The sequence below is a fragment of the Neodiprion pinetum genome, chromosome 5 (genome assembly GCF_021155775.2).
Source record: "Neodiprion pinetum isolate iyNeoPine1 chromosome 5, iyNeoPine1.2, whole genome shotgun sequence".
Classification (NCBI taxonomy): domain Eukaryota; kingdom Metazoa; phylum Arthropoda; class Insecta; order Hymenoptera; family Diprionidae; genus Neodiprion; species Neodiprion pinetum.
In genome coordinates, this window is record NC_060236.1 from 2,126,472 (window position 1) to 2,145,332 (window position 18,861).

Genomic DNA, 18,861 nt, shown 5'->3' on the forward strand with positions numbered 1-18,861 from the left:
GACGGACCTCGGAGTTCGCACCGTTTCCATGAGGCGTCGCTTTGGTGCGCGCATTCGCGGGACGCGGTGCCGCGCTTCGAGGTTCGAGCGAGTCAGTCAGTAAGTTGACATTATCAACGTGCCGCGTGTGTCGCGTCCGGTCCCGATGACCGCAGTCGCCTCGAGTTTAACGACGTTATAAATACGTACTCGACGATACCCGTAAGAAGTGAAACGAGTGCCGTCGCATCGCGTCGTGTGGTGTTCATGTTGTGATTTGTCAGTGATTGGTGTGAAGTTGCCGGTTACCCGCATCGCTGATTCTTGATCAACGTAATCGACAGACTCACGGCATGTATTCGACGCAGGGGTGACGGTTATCATCCGTGCCGCGATGCCAACTTGCAGTGCGCTTTGCCTTCCGTAAAAATACGAGATCTGGATACATCGAAGCTGCTGAGAAATCAAGAGAGAATCTTTGAACTAGCTGCTGTTCAACGGTCTCGCTTACAGAGGAAGAGCTCCGCATCATCAATTCTGGACTATAAATACACACGCCACCGTCACCGTCGTCATCGGTGAGTCGTTTGTGTATACGTATTGTAATAAACGTTTGATTCTCTCGAGTCTACGCGTCGCGATCCGAAAACAATACTTTCGGTGTTCAAAATCGTTCGAATACCGAATACCGGCTCCCGATGTTCTTATGTTTCGCTCAAACGTCGCAATCTTCACGTGGATCGAAAATTTATACCCAGCGAGCGAAGGACAACGCGTTCGCGAATCGTGCTTCTCACTCACGTGCGAAACTTTGCGATCACCTGCAGCTCTCGCAAGAAGTTTACTGACTCCGTCCTCGACGCAGGTTTCGATCGAGTCTAACCGGATTCCTCCAGAGTTCTTGTTTCTCGATCGATTTCGTGTGCGTGTATTTACCCGTACACGCGTGACTCTGGGTCATTCGCTCCGGCACGCGTTTAGCGTATGATTTATCGTGTCTGGAAAGATTCGAATAATCCCTAATTCAAAGTGCTGCAAACGCTTAGCGAATGTACAAATCGAACGAGTCTGAAGTGAGTAGCGTTATCTTAACAAAACATTGGTGAAATAAATCACTATTTTCTTATTTTTACAATGATTTTTAAAGAACTGTTATTACAACATATGAGAGTATGTTTTGTTTCATTACCGTTTACCGAATTTCAAACCATTCGAAAATCGCGATGTAACGGTTTTTCCTCGGCATAAATCGTTACGGTAACGTGTTACTAATTTCAACACGGTCAAAACGTTGGAAGGTCAGAGGCGATCCTCGTTTTTTTAATAATACGTCTTTATCTCCGACCATTCGGTGTTGAATATGTAAACACAATTCAAGCCCGCATGGCATCTCACTCGATTATAGCCCATGCACCATGAATAATATTGAATTTTATACGCCTCATCTGTTTTTGTACCGACGTGAAGTTGGCGCGTTGTTTGCCTCGCCGATTATTTTTTCCAATCCAACCGCCTCCTAGCTATTGTGTATACTTGTATGCTTTTCGTGATCGCAACACGACCTGCATCAGCACGTGGAGCCGGTTTGAATTTCATCGTATCTCTCTTCTTCCTTTTTTCATTTGTTACCGCGTTTTTTATGGTCGCCGCCGAACAATCGGTGACTGCGTTTTCTTGCTTCTCTACTTTTTTTTTTTTTTTTTCTTTTCACACACTTCATTTACAGATAAGAAACAACGCGATACCAGTTCACTTGCGTATGTATATAATGTATAATTGATGCCGAAACGTTGCTCTCGATTTCTTCTCCTTCTCGCTTGTAGTAATATAACGGTGACGACTTATTCGGCTGTGACGACGATGGCATCAATTTAAATCATTTCACTCGCCATGTGGACGACGGTATCAAGTTTTTTTCTTTTCTTTTTATATCGGTCAAAGTTATTTTCAGTCCCTGGATGTTAAAAATCCGTTGCCAGATATATCTCTCTCTGACAACGAGTCCAACTGTTTGTAATATAATCACGAAACACTCGTTCATTTTCACGAATGCAAAACAGCAAAGGGGAAGTAAATTTTGTCTATAATATGCGATGATTCAAGGGGCGGGACAGCAAATAACTTTCAATTATTCAAGCAAGTTCAAAATCATGTAATCAACCGTTTGTAAATGTTATGCTATCGATATCGCTTGTCTGTCGTTTTTTTTTTTTTTTTCTTCCTCCCCTCATCACTTTACAACGAAGTTATTGCCGCTGTTGCTGTGGTTTTTACGATAACGCGAATGGCATACCTTATTCCTTTTCTCCGTTTCCTTATCTTGTTGCGATATTTTATTGCAATATACTTGAATGGATATAACAATGTCTACAATACATACGTATATAATATACTCTTATGCATATTAACGAAACACAATGAAATTCAAATATATATGTACACATGTACACACACGCGCACAATAAATTCGATTCTCGGAATGATGCGTGTATAAACCGCCATTGAATCATGCTTCAGCAACTATATCATAATAATAACAATAACAATAACAATGGCACTTGGATTCAACACGACAACGAACACAACGGACAAATAAGTAATTCTCGTATGTTTAAAGAGCGAAGTCGACCAGGCATTTTGGCGGGACGTATATATGTATTAACAACAATAATAGTAACGATGATGATAACGATCATAATGTAGAATGAAGTCCTCCGAGTGGTTGGGGATCGTTTCAATGGCCGGTATCGATCCGTTCTGTGGAATTGATAAAAAATTGTCTATAATCATCGTTTGATGTCAGGTGCGCGGTGCGCGTATTATTTATGTGGAATTTGTCGAGTCAACAGATACGTTGGGTATTTTTTATTCCTTCTCGTATTACAGTATATTGTGTATCGCGTAGTGTGTGTGTGTGTGTGTGTGTGTGCGCAATGAGATCGTTCGGAGAGTGAGAATGAGAGAAAAAAAAAAAAAATAACAACAACGCCGACACAACACCTGATTACAGATGATGTAGAAAATCGTTTATCAAGAGAGTTTAAAATTCACAGCGTAAACAGCATTGAACAGTCGAGTAGAGCAGAGAATAACAAACGAGAATACATTTGGAGAGTCTCTTGTGGAAGAAGCTCAAAGTTGTGGGAATAATAAGTATCAGATATCGCTGCGATGTAGATGAAAAAGAAGAAAAAGGATGATATTACAGACTTCCCGGCGGTGCCTGAGGCGGGGTAATCGATTCGATCCCCGCACCTAAATCGATCCTTTATCTATTCGCCAGCTCTTTGAAGTACGAACGATAAATTCATTCGCGCACCCTGTATCGATATGACGTATAGTTATATCCAATCCGCTAATGGAGAATCTATCGAAGCTCTCAACACCGTTTGAAATTTATGGAATAATGCATGGATGCATAGAGAGAAATGTTTACCAAGTGTGTAATAAACAAACGTGGATGAATATTCGTCAGACGATGATATCGCTACCGTCTTATTTCCCGTATTTAATTAACGAGTCGTTAACGCTATTTTAAAATCAATCCTCGGTTATCTTTGATTAACTTTGTAATAATCGACCAATTTACGCGCGCGCGCCTACGGAAAGTCGTTTTTTTGTTCCCGGGGTAGAAAATGGGACACGAGAAGAAGGGATGGAGATGTATCGTAGATATGGGGCATTCCGAGACAAATTAGCAGATTCTGATTTCTTTGAATCGGTTCTCTTTTCAAATTTCTCGGTATAAATTGACCGCGGAAACATGTTATTTTCATGATTCCGTGATCTGTTTTCGTATGAAAATCGCACTAAAAAATGATTAAAATTGAAGAGGGTGAGGTACTAAATGGGATGCTAATTTGACGTGGAATGCCCCATGTATATATACACACACACACACATAAAATTGCTCTGTAAGACGGGGTGTATTAAATCATTCGACGTTAAAAGTTTTTCAAGCCTTGTTTAAATTGCTACTCACTCGCCATAATCCCCCCTCCAAACCTGTTTAATTTAAAAAAACAATAAACACAGCAAAGCAGAAACGGATTTAAAATTTTCATTTAATTAGGCTTACGAAAGATTTTTAATATCAGTTCGGTATAAATTATTTGTAATAAGTATATTTGAATATACATACGGAGATGGATTCGTGATGTGAATAACAATAATAATAATGATAGTAACGGATGGTTTTTGTAAAATATACGATTCCTTCCATTTTTTTTTTTACATACTTACAGAAGTTTCGCGATTAACTGACAATAAATAAAATTTTTCCGTTACCAACGAAGGAATAAAAATTACGACGATGTAACCGCTGTTTATAAAGTTGAAAATCAGTCACGCTTCATTATTTACTTCTCAAATTTCTTTTCCACGCGTACCGTCTTCGTTGTCATCGTTAATTCGTTCATTCGTACCAACGACGATTATTTCATTCCCAATGTTTTTCTTCTTTTTTTTTTTGTTTTTTCTGTGCGTCCAGTGCTAATTATTATCAACACGTATCGATTCGGTTATATCCACTTGCATTAATTTTGACATCGCAAACATATGTCCCAATCAATTTTGCAATATCGTCGAGCTTACGGTTTTTTCGGCACAAAAATTTGACGTCTCTCAAATGTAACGCTAAAAATATATCCGAGGTCCGAATATTGCGTTTGCCGTTGGTCAGCTTAATCATTCGTTTTAATTACAATTTGTGGTAAAAGAAAAAAAAAAAAAAGAAAAAGAAAAGAGAAACAATCGCTTTAAGTGCACGTAATTAGTTATCGCGTATTATTAGGTTTGCAAGAGAAGAACGGTGATTGTGCTAAGAGAGAGAGAGAGAGGTCTGATTTATATATATATATGTACGTATCTATGGGGCCTGACTTTCCTTAACGAGACTAATTTGCCCGGGTCAAACGCGAGATATCGGGTTAATTCTCTCTTTCTCTCTCTCTCTCTCTCTCTCTCTTCTATTCGTCATAATTATTCTCCATTTACTTGGATAGATTTCAGGCATTATCGGTACTCACAAGTTGCAGCCATACACAGGCTTTGTAACTTTCTAATCCAGTTTTGTTTTTTTTTGTTTTTTCCTTTTCTTTCAAATTTTTCCTCACGACTTGTCCTCCTCCACCACCTCTCTTGCGTATAATAATCTTCTTATCCCGTCATATTTTAATTTCTCATCATCTTCTTTCCTCTAACACCTTTTTTTTTTTTTACATTTCTACGAAATGTGCACGATGTAAAAAAAAAGTTTATCACGTTGACGATTTTTCAAATTTGCTTAACAATAATCACATAGAAGACGAATTGAACATCCCGTAAGTGATAAGAAAAAAAATTAGGTTTCAAGGGTTTTCGACGAATTATTTGAAGCTGATTCGGCGCGCGGTTCAGAAAAAATTCCTCGTCACCCTAAATAACGACATATATATATATATATATATATATATATATATATATATATATGTATATTATGATGGTTCTTAATAGGGTTGTTTTTGAATTTTTATTCACCCAGGGTCTTAAAGGGTTTGAAATTGATGAAAAGAAAATAGGCTGGAAAATTCGAGCTCTCTGTATAAAAGTGCTCACTAATATAGTCCGCTTTGTGACAGATGTGTCTTTGTACGGAAATAATATGCAAAAGATCTTTTTTTTCTCTTTGAAATGTTACGAGCCGTTGACGAATATACAGAAAATTATTGTAAACACATATTTTTGTTGAGAATTGAATTTTCTACAACAAAAGCTCCGATGCGTAAAATTTGTAAATGAAACCGTTCGCGTGTTAATTAACGCTCAATATTCATTTTCCGGGGTATATTTCTTTTCGTCAATTTCCAAGCTTTTCAAACGCTGGCTGCATAAAAATTCAAAAACAACCATTCTAATGTATATTATATACACACACACACACACACACACATGCAAATGTGACGTTCGTAAGGAAAGCTGCATTCAGAGATAAACTGATATTTATATATACGTGCATATTATATATATATAACGTTACAATAGGATAGCTTTCCTGCACAATGGGGGAAAGACGTATTTTCCGCCTTTATATTACGCGCGCGTAACTTCCTTATTATTTATTTCTCTCCTTCTTCATCTTCCTGCGTTTACAGGCTGTTCGTCTCCCCGAAAACTTTCACTCCGTACATTTTCTACGCATACATTTTACATTCATACGTGTACGTATTTACGTGTAACATTGTACGTAAATAATATTATTATACGTTGTACGTAATGTAGTACGTGTGTAATATGTGTATACCCGGCTTTGAAATTAACACCGAGTCGCTGAAGGGCAGAAGTTGGGTGGGAGGGAGGGAGGACCGAGGTAACAAAAGGTACCTCGTACCTCACTGTGGGTCTACGGACTGAATTTTTCAAACGAGCACCGTTCCCTCACCCCCCCCCATCCCCCTTTTTTCTTCTCTTCCTTCTCTTCCAGGTTCTCTCTGGCTGGTCGACTGTCGAGAAAGAGAAAGAAAGAGAGAGAAATGATGTGAAGGAAGGGAGGAAGGAGAGGAGAGGAGAGGAGAGGAGAGGAACAGAGCGGCGTTCGCCTCATGTTTTATCATCCATTTTATTCGACTACCGAAACGGACGTCGCGACGTCGACGTTTTTCCCTGGAGGAATACGGAGGACTCGCTTTCTCCCCTCGTTTCAAGGAATTCTCTTTCTTCCTTCCTTCCTTCCTTCCTTCCTTCTTTTCTTACTTCCTTATTCTCCCTTGAACGCGGGGGGGCGTGACGTGATAAAAAAAAAAAAAAAGAAAAGAGATGTCGTTCTTTATTCGAATTATATGATTAACGAATTTTTAATACCGGGACATTTTATTTAGTGTATAATGAATTAATTGTAAATCTTACGAGTCGGACGGTTTTTTTTTCACCACAATTGTGTTTAAACGTGTTTCTCATTAATCCTCCCGAATCTTTGTTGCCTCAATTTTGTTACACGTGTGTCGTGCGTGTGTAAAAAAAAAAATAAGAAAAAGTAAAAGAAAGAAAAATAATTTCCAACGGTCCGAGTATTATTTACGTCGGAGAGTAATAAGTTCCTGTGTCAATTTGCTGTTTTTTAACTTGTATTTTTTTTATTTTTGATCCCTCCTCACCGTTCAACCATTTCGTAATACGTATGAATAAATGCGAAGCGAACTTTAGGTATACATATATATTCACACGTTGAATCGGTTGTCGTGCGAAAAAAAAAGATGGCGGAACAATATGCGATTGCTGTGACGTTGTTATCAGTTTAATAACAAATGAAGTTTCGCGTTATCGAAGAAATAAGAATATAAAGATTTTGCGAGTCACAAGATTGTTTTTTTTTTTTTTTGTTTATTTACTTCTATCCTTACCACATTCGACCGGATCGATCGATTCACCAGTTGAACTATTTTATTTGTCGTTGTTGTTGTTGTTGTTGTTGTTTATTTTTATTTTTTTATTTTTTTACCCAACCTGTTTTCATCGACACCGCGGCACGATGTTTAAATAATTTTTGCGACGTGTTGAAAGACGAAACGTCTTTTCATCCTTCTTCGTAACAATATTATTGTCTTACGAAATTCGTTTTGCAAATTTAGTTTTCGTTTGATATATGCATTGGTATACGTTTACACACACACACACACACACACGCACACACACTTAACTGCGAATATAAAAAAGGGAGGAAAATTGACGATGAAAAATCCGAGAGCGGATGACAAGGTAAAGGGAAAGGAAAAAGGAAAGGAAAACGAGGAGGAGATTTCTCGAAAGTAATTGCTGGGACCCGTAAGAAGGCCCCGCCGCCACCCTCGTTATCCGGAACGCCTTCCTGCCTTCCTTTCTGCCCCTTTCCCCTAATTCATCCCTCTCACTTATCCCACGTGCCCATCATTCGTACGGCAGCAGAGCAGCCATACCTCCGAAACCTGTAGCAGAGGGTATCTTTTTCAGTCTGGGTCCAAACGTAGCCTATTATATTTATTTATTTATTTATTTATTTATTTATTTATTTATTTATTTCAAATACGGGCAGAGCCCAATTACACGGTCGACGGAGATCAACGACCAAAATTTTCACAGAGAGACCGAGCGAATGATTTTTAATGGAAATAGGTGCTCGCTTGAAGATTGTACAGACCGATTGTTACAATAATAAAAATAATAAAAATAAAAATAAAAATAAATTGTAATAAACGATAAAATTGGTAAATCGTTTCATTCTCTTTCCTCTTGATTTTGTAAACAACCCCCACCCCCCCTCTTCCGGTTATGTGCGCGTGTAAAGAAATAAACAAACGAATGAAAAGTTGAGAGTAAAGGGGCGAAGCGATTCGCCAATTTTATCGGTTTTTTTTTCTCTACATAAGTATATATATGAATATTTTCTCACCAAACAGGTAAACAACAACGAGCATGTGTCGTAAATCGTTCCTTCGATTTTTGACACTGTTATTGAAAAGAAGAAAAAAAAGAAGCATAATTCAAAAGAGAGCACTAATAATGCTTTTTTTTTTTTTACTTCAACATGTTTTTTTTTTTTTTTTATCATTCTTCTCTATTATTCGCGAGAACAACGCAACGCTTATTATATTATTATTGTTGTTGTTGTTGTTGTTGTTGTTGTTGCCAGGTATACCTACTCCCCGTTATAAGTATACACAACTACGTGCGTATAATATGTATGTATGTATAATATATGCACGGTGTTCCTCACCTTCGTGTTTCGCTCTTCGGTTTGTATCGATTGAACCTGGCCGCTCTGTGCTCTGCCATGTCACTCGACTCCACTCCACGCTCCTCTTCTTTTCCTCCTTCTCCTCCTTCCTCCTTTTTTGCTTCGCGTTTTTCCCCCTCTCTTCTCTATTCTTCCCCTTATCCCTGTACAAACCTACAAAACGTTCCCTCCTCTCCTGCCGGACGACCGATTCTACCTTTTTTTTTTTTTCTTTTTTACTCTCTTTGCAATATGTACGCGTGTATCTTGCTAGAGATGGAAACAAAAAATAAATAAACAAATGCAAAAAATTCCCCTCATCGAGGATAAAACTTGAGGAGAATTACCAGCGGCAGGTGGAGGACAAAACTTATTGCGATTGGGAAATGAAAACGAAACGTAACGGAAACGAGGAATCGATATTCGAACGGCAAACCTATTTTCCCTCAATCATCTTGTATCAATATACTTATGTGTATATGCTTAAGCATATAATACGTTATACATAATGCTGTGTGCATCATATATATATATATATGTATATATGTGTGTGTATACGTATGTCAGGTATTACAGAATCTTACAATCCCAAAACGAATGAGAATCAAAAATATTTTCCAAGATTAATTTAAATTTTCCACCCCATTTGAGGTATTGGTTAAAAGGGAATTAAGCTCCGTTGCAGAAAGTGTGCGGAAGAAGGAAGAGGGAAAAAAAAAAGAAAGAGAAAGTTGGACGCGAGAGAGAAGGAAAAACAAAGTTATCGAACAATTATTCGTCGCCAAGTTCTCTATTACATTCATCCGCGTTTCTTTAGTTGTCTTATTGTTTATAACTGAAAGTTGTTACTTGAAGCACATAATGTATTGTGTAGTATTGCGTGTGTCGTATACGTGCAATGAGAAGAGAGGAGAAGAGAATAGAATGGAATGGAAAAGGGGAGAGAAGGGAATAATGATTGTCGCCGACTCGGAAACTTTTCCCTCCTAATAATTATAAACAACTAACTGTTCTGGTTACGTGGATACGTATGGGCGTGATTTATTATACGTTGTAATAATATACCCAAGTGTACCTACGTACATACTTACGCATGATGAATGAATGGGGGGAGAAGTTGCTTTGGAAACAAGCCGCGTCTCTCCTTCACGGCCGCTTTCTCTTCATTTCGCGAATAAGGATCAGAGAGAGAGAGAGAGAGAGAGAGAGAAAATTGAAACAATGAAATACAGTTATATATGCACTTGTGTAATCGCGAAAAAATTTTGCGAGCAATTTTTCCTTCGTGTATTTTTGTACATTCGTCGTCACGAGTCAGGAATTATTTAATTATTGTTGATGAAAATCAAATAAATCCTGTGAAATTTCATGCGTTCAATGTAAGAAGTTTTCGTAACAGAAAACAATTACAAAAAAAAAGAAAATGAATAAAGTTTGTATAACCAGTCGAACTTCGCGATTGATTTGATCCATTTTATTGCGTCAATTTATTTTACAATTGTATTTTCCTACTTCTCGTGGTTCGTGTTACTCGGCTCTAAATAAGGATAAACGAACCTTACTCTCCTCAACGACTTTCGAGGGTGAGGATAATACCGGCCTAGTTTTCTCAATTGTATACCTACCTGGGTATAATACAGTATATACTGCTAAAATCAGTATTATCTTATAGCTACCAATACGTGTTGTGCCGTCTCTGTGTTTTACGTGTATATGAGGATGAGGTATACAAATACCGGGATAGTCTCTTGAAAGTTGAAAACGAACCGCGCACGCGCGAGTTTTATCATCTCTTCGCGCAGGCTGGCCAACCCGAGTTTTCAACCGTCAAACTCTTTCCGCCGGCGACGTGGTTCCTACGAATTTTCGAGGTTAGGATCTCGAACAATCGAGACGGCGACTCGGAAAGGTTTCGGAAGCATTTGTCGTTGGGGCGGAAAGTCGATTCTTCGAAGAACGGTCGGAACTTGACGCTCACGCTCTTTGAAAATTCAAACGCAGACATTTTGCGTAGGTTGGCCCGCCTGCGTCGCGGACAAGAATATCGCCGCGGGAACGTTTCGCCGACCAATGAGATTTAATCATTCGGCGCACGCGCGGTTCATTTTCAAGTTTCAAGAGATTCTCCTGGTACGTATAGAAGAAAAGAGACGTGGCTATTAATTCGAACGTTTTCGGCGCTTCTTCCTCTCTTTCTCTCTCTCTCTTACATACACGTAGACGGTATGGATGTGTAAGAACAGTCTTTTCTTTCCCTCAACCCCTGATATACCCTTGTACATATACATGCTATGTATTTCCATTAAACCAGACTGATTATACTTTCTCACGCCACCGGTTAAAATAACCTGCATTCATCTATCGCATGTCTACATATACGTATATAAGAGGCGGGGGAAGACTTTATTGCACAGTTTTTATTTTTTAGATTTTTAAAACTTCTCACGTACAATAACAACAACAACAATAATAATAATAGTAATATGTGAATACAAAACTGACAAGTTGGATGTGAATTATTATTGCACCTTATTTGCGCATGTATGTAAAATAAGGTTTATAGCGGGGAATTTGTTTTACCACAAGTAGCAAAAAATTTGGATGTTCTGTTATCGTTAAGAGATTATAGATATTTCGTCGTGTTTATAATAAGCTGGGAAATTATTTTCTCCGTTTACCTATAATGTTAAAAAAAAAAAAAGAATTATCATTCCCCCTCTACTGACTGTAGTACCGATACGAATATTGTTTTTTTTTTTTTGCCGTAATATCGCATACCATATCAATCTTGTATCTTCATCGTGTATTTTGATCATCTATCAAATGTATGATATTATATCGACGGAGATTATTTATAGCCTTTCCAATGACGATTAAATCTTTATTTGCTTCTAACATTCGTTTATTTTTATTTTTCACACTGTATGTGGAGATAATAGGTTGTATATAGTGTAGGGCGATGGATATTAAACTCAAAATAATCGATGCATCGATTAATCGAGTACAAAGAGAATCAATCGAACACGACTCGATCAAATCGGTAAAAATAAATCGATTAATCGATTACGTTGTATTTATTTATTTATTTATTTTGAAACCTTAAACACATAAATTGATTTATATCGTATTGCGTCGTTCGTGAGATTAAAAAAAGCAAAAACCAATCGTGAGGAAAATAATCGAGTCGATCGGATCAATCGAGTTTGAAAAATAATCGATTATTTTATGCTCATTCCTAGCGTTGGTAGGTATAAAACTTGGGTCGTAACACGTATACTTGGAAGTTTGATGTTGAACAACCATTCGTTGAGTTATTAACGAGGATCGTCAGTTGTAATTGGTACGATAATTAAGGGGGGCTGAAACGAACCATCGACGAACCAGGTCCTTGTTCAAACCAACCAACCCTTCGTAAACCCTCGTATATTTCGCAACGCGAAGGTGACGACCACCCCCTTTGCTCTGAACCAGTTATACCCAACCTACTACCTACCCATACTTACACTTGGGGAGAATGAATCCGAGACGGGTAATTTTTTACACTAGACAGTTACGTTGGCAACACTGAGAAACCTGCAGCGCCACGGTCGGGGGAGAAGAAGATCTTTTCTTAATTCTTCTTCTTCTCTTCATTATCACCTTAATGTAGGTACATATATGTACAGAAATCTTTTCAACCCTTCCAGTCAGAATTTGATCATTTTTAAACCCAAGATGGCGGAACCAATATGGCGATTGTAAAGTTGAAAAAACTGTAAAAATTCAATGATTCTGGACGAAACTTGTTATACGCCGGGGTTTTTCGGGTTATACGAAGTAGCAAGATCATTCGAACTTGTAAATAAACTGTGATAAGGTTAGAATATGGAAATATTTGAGTTTGAACGCAGAGCATTTTACCGTGACTGCAGTGGTTACAGATTGTGCGATACTATTCTTCTACATTTTTCTCTTTCCCAGTTTCAGTCGTGCAATTTATCGTTCAATGTATGAACGACATGTAATATTTTCTTCCGAAACTTACGCATATACGACAATAATCGAAAACAAACAAACAAACAAACAATCTTACAGCAAAGTATACGTATACACCTGTAACGAATCAGTTGTGTCTTTGCAGCGATGATATAAATGAAAATTTCAGCAAGTTCGAACCGCCTTATTGGCTTGTTATCACATATTATAACGGTACAAGGTATCCTCGAGATACGGAGTAGTTTATAATTTATTTCGACGTAACGACGCGGAGTCCTCGTTAACTCCTCGCAATCAGCAACGTGTAATCGTATAACTCGGGATTAGCTCTGCAAATAAACCTCCAGTGCACGCGGCAGGGTGTTTAAATCCTTACTGCATGCAGACATTTACACGTATCGCGCCTCCGTGCTACACCTTAATCTCTCCAATTATTTGGCGAGCAATAATCGATCCGGGTATGACGATCGAGTTCCTTCGTCTTTGAAAATTTGGAAAAACGGAGACGATGGAAAGAGAGCAAACGTATGTTGGTTGTTAAACTTTTGTACGTTTTGTGTGTGCGTTTTTTTTTCCTACTATTTCGGTATTTTTCATTCGGTGAATCGTTGATCGTTTCGTTTCATTTTGTACGTTGCGTTTTGTTTCATCAACTGATATCCACGGATTCGGAATACAACAACAACAACAACAATAATGATAATAATTCAAAAAAAATTGAAAATCTCTTGAAACCTGAAAACGAACCGCGCACGCGTCAGTTTTATCATCTCTTCGCGCAGGCTGGCCAACCCGAGTTTTCAGCCGTCAAACTCTTTCCGCCGGCGACGTGGTTCCTACGAATTTTCGAGGTTAGGATCTCGAACAATCGAGACGGCGACTCGGAAAGGTTTCGGAAGCATTTGTCGTCGGGGCGGAAAGTCGATTCTTCGAAGAACGGTCGGAACTCGACGCTCACGCTCTTTGAAAATTCAAACGTAGACATTTTGCGTAGGTTGGCCCGCCTGCGTCGCGGACAAGAATATCGCCGCGGGAACGTTTCGCCGACCAATGAGATTTGATCATTCGGCGCACGCGCGGTTCATTTTCAAGTTTCAAGAGATTCTCCCGGTATACGTGCATTAAACATACGTACGATGCGCATGCCAGTGTGTACACGTTTAATCCTTTGCCGCAACGGACATGAAATAGCAATTTATGTACGTACATACAAACAAGTCCACGGTGTGTGGGTGGATAGTATAATATAAACGCAACCCAGCAACGAGAGCGGTTTTCAAGTTAGCGACAGTCTGCAGAGGTGTACATGCATCTATGTGTATATGTACACACACATATATGTTATATACATACGTATATATATGTCATCTCGCATGACGCGACGCAGTCAAAGCTTTGTGCCCCGTGTCCACGGGAAGAAACTTTGTGGAGGCTGCTGGGGGGGTGAAACTGCATTTGCCGTCGGGGGGGGGGGGGGGGGGGGGGGGGGACAAGAGTTGTACGGTACATTTATACATGTATTAATATTATACGATATTTAAGAGACGTGTAAATTAAGGAACAGTTGGATAATATGAGAATGATGAAGTTGGTAACGTTTAGGATAAATTTGAGGAAAAATCGTTACTTCTCACAATCAGGAATGACGGAAATTAAGTAAAAACGCGATAGATAAAATATGCGAGTTGCGAATGATACTTTTGAAACGTCGAGACTTCTCGCAGAAAGTTATTCTAAAATTGCACCGTTATGATTTTTGTCTTTTTTTTTTATTTATTTTTTTTTTTTTTTTGCATCCCGATGTTTCGTTACACCGACGTTACCAGCTTCAGCCATATAATAGATGAAATGAAACCTCTAGCAGAGAGGAAGGAATGTTTATGCGAGTAGTAAAAGGTTCGGAAAACTCGCGTTTCGTACAGTTGATACACTTTTATACGTATAATGTATAGAAAAATAATAAAAACATCAATAATAACAGTAGTAATATAAAGGATTTAATTGACAAGTTGTGAATGTGGCATATAAATGAGAAAAGAGATGTAACAAGAAGAAGAGAAGGAAATTTATTTTCAATTGTTGAGAAATTGTAATCAATGAAGATCAACGGGAAACGGATATCGTACTTATTGGCAAAAAAAAAAAAAAAAAGAAAAGAAGAGGGCAAAGGAAAAAAAGAAAAAAACAAATTTACATTCTAAGCTGCATATAATCGCAGCTAATGAATTTTCTTTTCATCCCCATTTTTATTTCCAGTTATATTGTTGATTATTATTATTACGGCACGTTTTTCGTTGAACGAATATTCCGATACATATATATATATATTTGTTATATGTAAACATATGCATGTATTACTTAAACGTCGAACGTGAGAATTGCAACGGAGAGAACAAGGCAATAAAACTTTCGCGGGTTTTGCAAATTACTGTCGTAAAGGGGAAATTGCGGAAGTGTAAATAAATATACAAGGAGGAACCCTTTTCCTCATCCTCCTCCGACTTTCCGCCTCCTTCTCTTCTTCGAGTCTTTCTTCTCACCTCGGCTCGACTCGAGCCCGAGCTCGCTGGGTACATAATTTATTTATTTTCCGCCCCATTTGCCAACCAAACTATATATTATAACGATGGGTTGTTAAATTCCCCCCCCCCCCCCCCCCCCCCCCCTCCCTCCCCTCGCCCCTTTTTTCTGCAGCAGTTCATTATTTCACGAATTTATTCTTCCATTTTTATTCTTCTTCTTCGTTCATCTTCTTTTTGTTCTCTCTTCTTTTATACAACAAGCGTTTTCACTCGGGTTGCAGACAGAAGCTGAAAAAAAAATAAATAATAAATCCATTTCAGTCATATTATTATTATATTGTTGTATAATTTTTGCGAGAACCGATCTGATTATCAAATTTCATTCCTAATCGATGTAACTATGTGTATATTAAGGTGTTCTTCTTTTTCTTTTGCTTTTTTTAAAATTTTTTTTCTCCTCACGTACTCTTCGAAACGTTAGTTTTTAGCCTGAAACGAAGCCCCGTGAAACCGGAACACTCGCTAGGAAAATTCTAAAAGGTGACTCGTCCGGTTTGAATTTTTACAACACTCTAACCGAAATATCTGTAAAAATTTACAAGTTTGGAAACTGTTCGTTCGGTTTCATTTTTGTAGATAATCAATTCTTCTGTGTCAAAAAAAGAGGGTCTTATTAAAGGTTTTATTCGATTTACTTGTGAATTAATTGCAAAAGAAAAGAAAAAAAGAAGAAAAAAAAGATGCGCGCGACAATTTCCTCGATGATAAATTGAACCGACGGCGTTTCTAATTCAGTTTATAGTTTACGCGGCAGATGTTAATTATTATTTCACGAGTATTGGGTATAAATAATTTAACAACTCCCCCGACGTACGTACTTGAATTTTACATTAGGTAATGTAAAGTATACATATACAATAATAATGTTAATTAACTCTCCCTGCGGCTTTCATCTAATTCTCAAAATTTAAGTAAATATCAAAATATTCTTCCTCATTAAGGCCCGCTGCTCTTTCCGCTTAACGTCCTTTCTTTCGTCCTTCCTTTTTAATCCTCGTCCTTCCGGCTTCGTCGAATCCTTTTTTATTCTTTTATCTTTCATCCCCCCTCAAGCTTCTCCCGTATTTTTCCTCGATAAACTCTTATCGTTCTTGTTTATATTCTTCCTTTTTTTTGTTTTTTTTTTTTCCTCCTTTCGCCCTCTCCTCCATTCTCTCCTTCACCCGTTTTTCCCCACTTTTTTCGAATCAGGATAAGATGTATTTTCATTTGCGAGAATGCAAATAATTCAAAATTCACGAATAAATATTCCTGCAAGTTGTCTGTTAAAAATGTGAGAAAAGTATTAAAAAAAAAAAAGAAAGAGGAAAACAAAAAATAAAATCGCTAGTTTATCGCAGCAGCGTTTCTAATTCGTTTGCGCGGATCGAAATGACGTTTCGCCTGCGTTGGAATTCCATCGGACCTTGTTCGAAACAAGGTTACGGAAAAGGTAAACGTTTCCCAAAACAGCCGGAGCCTCGCACAGAGCTGGGTGTGGTTATAGAAGCAGGCACTTCACCCTTGCGATACCCTGTGTGGTGTATATCCCTCTCGACTCGCATCGAGGACACTTCCCTCGAGTTGTTGAACCGCCAGAAAGAACCCGCATTCTCTTGTCTCGAATAGCTTTTCTTTTTACCAACGGCGCCGTTCCTCGAGTTGATCAAATTATTCGTCAATTGGCGGGTGATTATGGAAAATTGAAATTTTCATAAGGCGTTGTTTGATTACGGTGTTAAAGTATAAAAATCCCCCCCCCCCCCCCCCCCCCGCCCCCCCCCCCCCCCATTTTATTTTATAATTTGTTATTTTTATTGTATTATAATAGGTGTAACTACTTGTAGTCAAACTTTTTCTATTCTTCAAGTATTTATTTATTTATTTTGGTTGTATACTCGGAGGAATGCGAGAAGAAATTTCGAAAATTCTGTCTTTTATAATAGCGAATTAATTTCTTTTCTTCTTCTTCTTCTTCTTCTTTTTTTTATATAACTTATTCAAACAAGTTTAAAGATATTTATTCCTCAAAAATTTTACGCGTAGACTCCTTGGCGCAGAAGAGAAGTGAAGAAATTATTTGGTGCGCGTGAAATTTTTTTTTACACGAATTTCTGGCTATTATATTCGTATAATGAAGGGATGATGAAAAACACTTTTCATTAACGTACCTATATAGGTATGTATTATATATTCTACTTGGCGAGTTGGATTTTCCAGTTCGTTCATATACGTGCTTTATACAGCATACATATAATTCCAAATCCAGGATTATAAGGAATTTTTTGCTCTACGGGAGTAGAATTTTCTTCTTTTAGGTTTTTTTTCTTTCTTTCTTTTTTTTTTTTTTTCTTTTACACACGTATGCCTGAGGATTTTATATTTTTCTTTCTTTTCAATTCTTATATTTCACATTCCTTACACATATATGTAATACATTATAAACTGTGCGTGTAATCCAGTCCTCGTATTTTTTTTTGTTTTTTTTCTTTCTTTACTTTTTTCCTCACTGAAATCGAGTCCGGAAGAGTTTCACTTTTTTTTTTTTCATTTTTTGATCTCATATTTACCTTCCTTTTTTCTCCGCGATCCTTCACCAAAGCTCGAGAGTTTTCCTTTGAATCGAATTATAAAAATTCCATCGGCAAGAATCAGGTATACAATTTATTTATTTATTTATTTATTTATTTTTTTTCACGATTCTTACAAATCATTTTCGAATTTGTTCAACCGATATACGTATCGGTCTCGTATCGTTTTGCGTAAAATTCGGTACACCCGTTATTGCCCTCGCTACCTTTTCGTCTGGAAAATACGCCGACGTAGCTCGCGGCTGCTGTGTTATGCCGTCATGTCCATGCGGAAAAGCAACCCCCTGTGCAATATAACGAGGATCGAGGAGGGAAATAGCCTTCCGGCCTTTTCGAGGCTAACGAGGATTCAATAAACCCGTCGCTGCGGTCTCAGCGTTGCCGATTTCCCCTCGGCGCTACGAAATTTGTGCGGGGGGGGGGGGGAAGAAAATAAAGAAATATAAATGACAAATTCAAAAACAATTGAACGGACGTGAATGAATAAAAGAATTGCCTAGTCTGCATGAATGAATACGTATCATAATAATGATGATGATAATAATCAATATAATGATGATGATGATAATAATAATAATATTAAAACAGGCTAGGAGAGTTTTGGGTACAGAGTCAGTTACCGACACTTCGCTCAAAGGTTTGTGTCTTGGCTAATTGTAAGTAAACTGTCGGTAACGAAATCTGTATCCAGGATCTGTATAATAATAGTAATGACAATGACAATGATAATAATAATCGATGTAACGATATTAGAATAGGCTAGAAGAGTTTTGAGTACAGAGTCAGTTACCGACACTTCACTCAAAGGTTTGTGTCTTGGCTAATTGTAAGTAAACTGTCGGTAACGAAATCTGTATCCAGAATTTGTATAATAATAGTAATGACAATGACAATGATAATAATAATCGATGTAACGATATTAGAATAGGCTAGAAGAGTTTTGAGTACAGAGTTAGTTACCGACACTTCACTCAAAGGTTTGTGTCTTGGCTAATTGTAAGTAAACTGTCGGTAACGGAATCTGTATCCA

General features: G+C 37.9%; 1 protein-coding gene across 17 annotated transcripts in view; it reads left to right on the forward strand.

Moving 5' to 3' along the window:
• The first annotated feature begins 50 nt into the window (after window positions 1-50).
• Window positions 51-18,861, forward strand: part of LOC124220674 (RNA-binding Fox protein 1) — a 125,925-nt gene continuing 107,114 nt past the window's right edge. For 3 of the 17 annotated variants that reach the window (XM_046629916.2, XM_046629917.2, XM_069135885.1), the window contains exon 1: window positions 67-557. The gene's annotated coding sequence lies outside the window, so the exon portion shown is untranslated. Of the gene's footprint in view, window positions 558-946; window positions 1,053-18,861 lie in introns of those variants that run through there. The other 14 variants (XM_069135886.1, XM_069135887.1, XM_046629911.2 and 11 more) reach the window with 11 other exon arrangements.